Consider the following 8,526-nt stretch of genomic DNA (forward strand, 5'->3'; position numbering starts at 1 on the left):
CACAGATGAAAGGACATGTGAAACTTTTAAAAATACTATTACCTGTAATAACTTCAGCCACCTATATTTCCATTATCTTTGTGGATCACGACTGCTCTTTAAAGTTGTGTAAAATACATATTTTGCAATGAAGATACGTGCTTTTTAACTAAAAGCACAGTATCAAGATCTTGACTCCTACATATATTCCAAGCTACAAACATAATGAGATGAACTAGTTATTTGTGCCAAGTTCAAGCATTTTGTCTATCATAGAGATATAACCTTTACTATCAATGCTTCCAGATCTATATTTTCTTTCATATCAAAGGCAGCATGATGACAGCCCAATTTACCCACTGATTGCAATAGAGACTGAAGAGTAAGCAAAACATAAAATGAAGGCATAAAAATTACTAGCATAAAGTGATCATTAGTGTCTGCAGGTGATAATAAGAATATCTTAAAAGCAAAAGAGCTATGCTGTACATTTGAGCTGCTTTCTAAAATACTGACATAAATCCATGTGTAAGCTTTTGCCTAGATCCTTGTCTAGGTATACATGCATGTCAGAGAATATTTGCATGTACATGTGAGTATGCATATAAAACTCATAACCTGAAATAAATTATTTCCTATAGTCAAAAAGATGATTTGATTAGATCCTTCTCTTTTTAAATTCATGCACACATTACTGTGTTTTGATACAAAAAAAATCCAAGCATTGTTTAACACCAACTTTGTGATACTGTTTTCATTACTGACTGAAAGGGTTAGATTTCAAAACAAGGATGCTGGAGTGACTGTTCATGAAAAGTTAATTTGGTTCCTGTGAATATCTAAACAAGTCATTCTAATATTTACATATACTGCACAGTTATACTAGCAGAATCATCTTATATTCATACGGATTGAGTGAGAAAATAATAGTATTGTCAATACAACATGGTATTCTGACAATCTTATCCCTGAGATATTTTCAAATGGGTAACTCTGAGAACTGTATCTGGATCTGGGCTCTCCAGGACAGGAGAGATGGGAGCTACTGGGTAGATTCCAGTGTAGGGCTGCAAAGATGGTTAGGAGACTGGAGCATCTGTACTGCGAGCTGAGAGAGCTGGGGCTGATTAACTGGAGAAGAGAAAGCTGAGGAGGTCTTACCTCTTTGTACCAATGCTTGAAGGGAGGTTGTCAAGAGAATGAGGCCTCTTTGTGTCTTTGCAGTGGTTACAAACTGAAGCATGGGAAGCTCTTCCTGAATATGAGAAAAACTTCTTGACTGTGGGGATGACAGAGCACAGGAACAGGCTGCCCAGAGAGGCTGCCTCGTGTTCTTGTGCTACTTCTAGCAGTGTGAAGCATAGCCATTGGCTATTTTTTCTATAGCTGTTCTCCGAAGAATCCCATTCAGATATGTTATAGTTATCAAAAAAAAAAAAAAAAAAAAAAAAAAAAAAAGAAGAAAAAGAAACCATTAGAATTAGAGAGCCAGATATCAGAATCCCACATCCCACAAAATATCTCTTGAAGTAACTCCTGGAGAAGCTTTGCAGAGATGCTTTCTTTTAAGCTTGTTCTTAGTTTTCCCTGTTCAGATGCTAACAGATCTAACTTTGCCTTGGTATGTTCCATTGTTGAAATTATAACATTCAAAAATGGAATAATTTTAGACAAAAAAAAAATGCCATTTAGAAATCCTTTTTTGTCGCTGTTGTATGGTATTACTATACTGTGCAATGAATTCTGTATTATGTTTTTCTTATCCCAGTATTCCTCATGGAAGTCAAGGCATATGGCTGTGCTTCTTTGAGAAAAAGGTGTCCTTTTCTGCTCTCTTTTTGCTCTTGGACAGCAACAATTTATACCATCTTCCCTGACGGCTAGTCCCTGTGTGGAGGAGAAAACCCAGCTTCACACATCTTTGATGCCCTTGTCCCATAGCTACACCACAGTGGAAGAATCCAGATGATGAAACAGAGTAGGTTTTTTTTCATTGTACTGAGTGTTCTTAAAGAGCGAGGACCTTTGAAGGCAGAGAGCAAAGACACAAGGAGGCTTTGAAAGCAAGTGTGTAAAACAGGAGAAAATCTCTTTTGAAAGTGGTTGTTAAAATCTGTTAGTAATTCTGGACAGAGATAAAAGTGAAAAAGAAGAATAATTTCTTTCTTACCTTGTTCCATCCTTCCTACTTAGAAATCCTTAAATTCTGTATGGCCATCCTTCCTCGATGTAAAGATCCTTTCCTTTTATACATCCTTTTGTACATCTTTTAGTATATCCTTTTATAAGATCCTTTCATTTGTTCTTTCTTCATGTAAGTGCTATCGCAATACACTATCCTTATATGCCCAAATCAGAATTTTGCATTCAAACAATGGCTTTGTATCTGAAAAGTAGGTATCTGCACTTATTTCAGCCTGTCTGTTTGCACCTGCAGCAGCATGAGGTTTCTAGACCACTACTCAACTTCTTGTACACACTAGATCTCATGGAGAATGGGGAAGGGATTGTTTTACCCTTCTTATTATATTGTTTAACAAAATGATCAGAAAGGCTTAGAAAAAAAATAAAAGGAAATGAAAACTCTTCACTGGGCACCATTCTACTTGTCTGTTTGGTTTTCTTTGTTTTCTTTCAACCATTTGACTAACCTCACCTCTTTGTGTTCAGCAGCTGAACAAAATGCACAGTGAGATACTCAGAAGTACCCACTTATTCCTTATTGCTTTTGTGGCAAAACTGTCCCTCCACATGTCAGTGTTGGCCTCTGACCCTACATATTTACTTCAAGTAAACATGCCAGATGGTGGAGAAAAGTGGCAGGTCAGAGAACCACCCTGGAGTGGGGGCAAAATCCTCTTTACAAGTTAAACTTAAAAGCAAAAATTTCAGCAAATGCCTTAGAGCAAGTTCACAGCTGCAATAAAATGAAGAATAGAAAAGAAACAAACAAAAATTTCATTCCAACTCAAGTTGAGAGGTGCAAGAAGGACAGTCATCCAAATCTGGGGGTTGGATACTGCAATGATGCCTTAAATATTTTCTGTGTCTCCCTTTTCTGGGAACGGGAACATGTCTGGAAAGCAAGGGGCAAAGTCACTGCTGTTGTTAAGTGTATTGATCTCCCTTGCAAAGTTGAACATATTGCATGTGGGGGGTAACTGTCTGTTGTCAGCAGGGGGTTGGACTAGATGATCTCTATAGGTCCCTTCCAACCTTAACCATTCTGGGATTCTGTGATTATGTTACTTTGAGCACCAAAAAAAGGCTGCTGGATGCTGACCGTAGACTTGTGTGTATCTTCATCGTACCATAAAGTCACATGAAATGTAACCTAAGGAAAACATAGCTATAGATTTTTTAATTGCAGTGTATGAGAAGGTATTTTTTTTCAGTTGCTTGTCATAGAAAGATATCCTTGCAAGATCACATTGCACAAGTTATAAATAATATCTATGACTAAATCTTATTCAGTCTTCTCCTAATTATTTTAATTAGAAGTGGATTATAGCAATCATTTCAAGTAAGATTCCCTGTTATTTATTAAGATACTCTGTGCCTTGCACTTTGTATAACTTCTGTGTAAAGCAAGGTATTTTATTGCCACCCRTTTAATCTTTTGTGTTTACATGATTCTCAATGTATGGAGCAAATATTTAACTCAAGATAGTGATAGTTGTGTTTTAGATTCCAGAAAACATTTTTTAAATTTCAGTAAATGCACAGAATCACAGGATGGTTGAGGTTGGAAGGGACCTCTAGGGATCATCCAATCCAACCCCCTGCTGCAGCAGGGACACCCAGAGCACGGGGCACAGGRYGGCATCCAGGCGGGTTGGGAAGATCTCCAGAGMAGGAGACTCCACAGCCTCCCTGGGCAGCCTGTGCCAGGGCTCGGGCACCCTCACAGGGAAGAAGCTTTTCTTCTATGGAGATGGAAATTGCTGTGTTTCAACTTGGGTTACCCATTTACCCCTCGTCCTGTCACTGGCCCCTACTGAGAAGAGTTTGGCTCCATCATCTCTACATCCTCCCCTCAGGTCCTTATACATATTGATCAGCTCTCCTCTCCTCTCAGTCTTCTCTAGGCTAAAAAGGCCCAGGTCTATAAACACCCTATAGTTAGTTTTAAGTGCTGATATTTATTAAATTGCAAATAGCAAGCTTTAACTGAAACAGATGTTTTCATCTATATTGTTCATTAAATAAAATATTAAGAAAATGGAAGAACAGTAATCATTATTTTACAGGCTTAGCTTTGAAGGCTTAATAATTTGCCTTTGATCACTCTATTACTGTACATAATTGCACAATTATGCATATATATTCTGCATGACTATGCAAAATGTATATAATTATTGTAATAATATGTATTATATTTAAAGACAAGTATCAAATACAGCAAAATACCTGTTTAAAAGAAATCARTATAAAGGACACTTTGATTGTGCTGCAGTATAGAGACAAATAGAGTAACCAGAGCTGTTAGTGGCATTGTCCAGTCTACTGAAAGATCTTTTAACATCGTTATAATCAGTGTGATAAAAGAAATTATAAAGAAAAGGACAAAACTTCTGACAGGAGGACTTGGAGGCTGGAAATGGGTACAAATCTCTTTCAGATGACAAGACAGTGGTGGCCAACAAGAGAGCAGCAAAATGGGTACTCGTCTTACTTAGCCCTAATTAAAAACCACTAAGACATAATTGGAATGGCAAATTCATATTTTCTCATTTTCCCTAATAAACTCTTAACTTACTCTTAACTCGTTAATTGATAACTAATTTCCTTAATCTCCTTTTTGCAAATGAAAGCAGTAATTCTTATATAAACTGCACAAGGTGAATGCTAGCTCACACAGCACCTGCCAGGGTAGTGCAGAACAGAAGTGCAACACTACCAAAGGAACCAAGCCTAGGGTGAAAATGAGACCAGTCCCATCGATGATATTGGGGCTCTGGCAGGCAGGTGTGCAGACATAGCTCASATTTGCAATCAAGGATCAAGATTCGCAGACCCTTCAGAGTTAAATCAGCAATGCTTTTTGCACAGCTCTGATGACTCATCACGTCACAATGACCGATCACCACTGCTGTTTCTGACTTAAAAAAATGCAGATAATGTGAGGAAAGGCATCTCTGATAACAACATGGAATAATAAGGCTAAGGCAAATATTCTTAGGGCAAACACTTTACTGTGAAGAATACTGTCCTTTTGTAGACTTGCACCTCTAATATCTCAGCTAGTTTTTTCAGTGTTGGATTTTTTGTTTTCTTGCTATAACCAAAATAATTGGTGAACCACCATGGCACTTGCTATTTTACTGAATAGGTACCTTCTTATTTAGTTAAATATAATTTCTAAATTATATTCTAATTCTAAATATAATTGGCTAAATATAATTTCTAGCTACCTAGCACTCAGCCAAATGCTTTAATTAGACATAAGCAACTCTCTTAGTTACAACAGGGCTAAGCATTAGTGTGCAGAGCACTCCATTTCCTCCTGAATTTAAACTCTTTGCTGTTAAGTTTCATTCTCCCCTCATCTATTTCGTACAACTGATGTAGCTGAACTGATCGAATGGAAAATTTTGGGGGGATTCTGAAATAGCCCAGATTAGGACGATACTGAAGAATTGTTCAGACTTGCAGAAGCAGAGCTGTATGACAGAGAGGGCTGCCTATAGTGCATGACTGTTGACAGCTCCTGTGTGGCTGATCCGCTATAGGAAGATCTGCATTTGGGTCTTGCATGCTGGAGAAAAACAGTGTCACAGAAAACAGTGGCTAGAAAAAGAGAAAATGTGCCTAGTATGTGATGGAAGAACTGCTCCGTGGACAAGGACTACACTTCTTGTCTATGGGGAGTACAAAGAATTTTGTGTTCAGCTGGTTTGGTAGATATTATATCTAATATGATTATTGTCCTCTATTGCGTAAAAATTAAAATTGATATCCCAGCTTTGAAATTACTGGACACTATCTCTGGACAACGCACCAATATTATCATAGGAAGAAAGAATAGTGTAGAGATATATGACATCAATAATGTTAGAAGTAAAAATCCTGATAAAATTGAAGCTATCACGAGCATTTTACATTATYGTGGAAAAACCAATCCAGCTAAAATAAAGTGCATTGAAATTTGACTCATTTCCTTGTGGCAAAGATGCCAGAATTACTCAGCCTTCCAATCCTTATATTACAACTACTGATGAAATTATCATAATAGAATTAATATTTTATACACCATAGTGGTTTGTATTTTAAACCATTTGTTTCAGAATGATGCAAGAGGCTGCAATTGGGAATTYTCAACACTGTCAATACCCAGCAGTAGTTAAGTAAATAGGAACATTGCTCATGGTTGCTGTAGCATTTTTAAGCACCCAGATATCACCAATAAATCAGTTTACTGCTGTACACTGAACTATATTTGGATAACCTTAGCAGAAATTGTACTTTCACCTGGCAGTGAATTTAAGGAAAATGACTAGGGGATTTTTTTTATGGCAAATATTTTAATGGCAAAAAGTTGCTTAGAAATAGAACTGGGCAAATAATATCCACAAATAATGTATCTTTTTTTTTTTTTTTTTTTTTTTTTTTTTTTTTTTTTTTTTTTTTTTTTTTTTTTTTTTTTCTCATAGCAGTCTTTGAATAAATTCTGATTCCTAAAAGTTGAAATGAAGTATTGCAAATGATGATACCCACAATCCTTCAAATAATATGAGATCTTGCAGGACAGAAAGCTGCCTTTTATTCTGCTCATATGGTTAGCAATTTTTTCAGGCAATATTCCATTAACCACAATGTCAAGTTATTTTGGCCTTTGACCTTCAAAAGCTCTATATTGCCCTTTGATAAATGATGGCAGAATGGTTGCAGGATTGCAGAAACTCACCTAAAATATGGGGCCAACACCAGATGTATGTTTAGAAATTGCTTTTTCCTTGTTCTGCTTACAGCTAAGTATGCATTGCACAGTGCACTTGCCTGTGTTGAAGTGACTGTTTCTCCTCTGAGCTTTCTTTGTAAGTGTGAGGCATAACATTTTCAGGTGGGAATCCTAGCCCAGTACAACTCTACCATGTGCATTACCTCTGTCTGTCAGTGAATGCTGTTCTACATGGAAAAATTCAGGAAAAGATAACAAGGTTAGAGAATGGCAAAGCTTGCTGAAGGAAGAGATAAGYAATACACTTTAGTTTTGCTCCCTGCTAAAGGGGCAACCAGAGGATTGTAATTTTTCTAGAGAAGAAGTAGAAAATGAAGATCTTGCTTTTTGGCATATTAATTCATTTATTTATTCATTTATTATGCACATGCTTTTAATCTCTACTTTGTGTTCTGCAAAAATATGAGATATTTTTGACTCTGAGACCTACAAATTATGACACTGAGAGTAGAATAAAAGGCTGAAATCTTTTTTAAACTGTCTTCTGACACCTGGATTTCTGGTTGAAAATCAGCAAATGTTGAGATTTTGCCAGATCGTAAGACTGTAGAAGCTGGGACTTGAAAAGAAAAGCCAGCTGTAATGCYGAACTACTGAATCACCAAAAAGGTTATGAATGGAATTTTATTTCACTGCTGCACAGACAGTTCAGGATTTCTTAATCCAGATATATCTGCAAAGTGTACATGTCTGTAAAAACAACAGATATACAAACAACAGTTACAAAAAAAAAGAAAGTTTTGTTTTCAATATATAGTCAGTGCAGTACGTAAGATCTTGATATAGGTATAGAAACTGGTGTTTTTAGGGCACTATGTCTGTTAGTAATATGGCTGCACCTTAAGTCAACTATTTATTGTCTCCAAATTAGCAAAGACATCTTATTTATCTCTTTTCTTTGTAGTCAGTTTTTTATTAATCCAGTAATATATTTCAGTTATGAAATTTCATTTATATTCATTTATTTCCACTTCTATCAACAATTATTTCAGTATACTTTTATGCTTTACTTCGTTTATCCTTCTCCCATCTGAATATCTTTAATGATTTCATGTTTTCCAGAGCTCTTGTTATTTTCCTCTGGACTCTGTACAGTTGATTTATGTCTTTTGTGGACTCAGTACTTGAGCTGAGATCTTGCCACTGATGCGTACATTGGAAAGATTACTTTATATATTTCATTGTCAACTGTCCTGTTCTTTATATAGATCTTACTTCAGTATCTGCCTCTTTTGAAGCAGCACATTATTGCTGACCTGCTGTTTCATTTACAATTCACTGTAACTCCCATASCATTTCCTTCAGCAGCCTGCTTAATCAGTTCTTCTCCCTCCAGTAGCTGCACGATTGATTATTCTTGTCAAGATGCAGAATTTTACACAAGTCCCTTTGACTCAAGTCTTCTCCACATTTTTTTTCAAGAACATTTTGATTTCTATTTTGGTTGTTGAAAAACTATGCAGTCCTTCTGAGCTCTGTGAATTATTAAATTCTTAATTAAAATAAATAGTTAATTAGCATTTAATTAAGAATAAGAATTTAATACCTATTTAATTTTGAATAATTGAAAAATGTAAAACAAACAT

Source organism: Nothoprocta perdicaria, unplaced genomic scaffold (genome assembly GCF_003342845.1).
Source record: "Nothoprocta perdicaria isolate Ctin4 unplaced genomic scaffold, notPer1 scaffold_432, whole genome shotgun sequence".
In the NCBI taxonomy this organism is placed as follows: Eukaryota; Metazoa; Chordata; class Aves; order Tinamiformes; family Tinamidae; genus Nothoprocta; species Nothoprocta perdicaria.